The sequence below is a fragment of the Myotis brandtii genome, unplaced genomic scaffold (assembly GCF_000412655.1).
Source record: "Myotis brandtii unplaced genomic scaffold, ASM41265v1 scaffold819, whole genome shotgun sequence".
Taxonomy (NCBI): Eukaryota; Metazoa; Chordata; class Mammalia; order Chiroptera; family Vespertilionidae; genus Myotis; species Myotis brandtii.
The window spans coordinates 267,337-268,532 of NW_005371320.1; positions in this window are offsets into that span (position 1 = coordinate 267,337).

A 1,196-nucleotide genomic window follows, 5' to 3' on the forward strand; every position below is an offset into this window, starting at 1 on the left:
CTGGCCCCGGCAGCCTCCCCCGCCAGCCCCTGCCAGCCGCAGCCCCGGGCAGGGAGGTGCTCTCCCCACTAAGCGGCAGAGGCCCGGCCCGAGAGGCGTTCCCAGGAGCGTCCAGAGGAGCTGGCAGGGTCTTCCGTCAAGACTCTGTGCTTCCTGGAACAGACAGTGCCCAGCGGGGTGGGGGCCGAGGCCCGGCAGTGGGAACTACGTGGGGGTGGTAGGCACTGCACTGCGGGAGAGAAACCAGCGGGGAGTGGGGCTCTGGGGCTAGGGGTGGGGGTGGGAGGTCAGAGCAGGGGTGACGAGGAGGAGCCCACTACAGGACCACTCAAACCGCTTCCAGGTCAACCGTCGGAAAACCAAGGGCAGGCCCTGGCCGATAGCTGGGTTGGTCAGCACTAAGGTTGCAGGTTCGATCCCCAGTCAGGGCACATACCAGAATCAACCAATGAATGCATACATAGTAGAACAAATTGATGTTTCTCTCTCTCCCCACCCCCTTCCTCTTGCTCTAAAATCAATTAAAAAAAAAAAAAGATAAAAACCCAGGGCAGTGAGCAGGTTCCGGGCACGGGCGTGGCTTCCTCTCATCTCCCGTTAGAGACGAGGAGGGGAGGCCGCTCACAGGAGCCATACCTTTCCAGTGCACGGCGGGGAGCCCCACGCGGCTGTGCCCGCAGCTGCTGGCGCTCGGACTCGGCACCCACAGCCCCTGCCTCCCCAGGCACTTCTCCCAACCAACTGCTTGCCCTTTCTGACCTGGGAGTTCTTGCCTACAGGGAAGGAGTAGGACCTATCCTACAAACCTTAGAGCTCATTTGATTTCTCTTTTCTTTAGTCGTCACACAAGGACAAGCTTAGAGCTCTAGAGGAAGGGAGAGAGGGAGAAACATCGGTTGCTTGCCTTCCCCATGCTCCCCCACTGGGGGTCAGACCTGCAGCCAGGCGTGTGCCCTGACAGAACCTACCGGCAACCTGTCGGTGCACGGAATGGAGCTCAACCAGCTGACACTCCAGCAGGCGAGTTCATCTGATATTTCTGTTGTTAATCCTCACACAAGGATATTTTCCCATTGAGTTTTAGAGAGAGAGGAAGGGAGAGAGGAAGGGAGGGAGGGAGAGAAACATCAATGTGAGAGAGACACATTGATTGGTTGCCTCCCTCATGCCTCAACTGGGGCTGAGGATCGAACCTG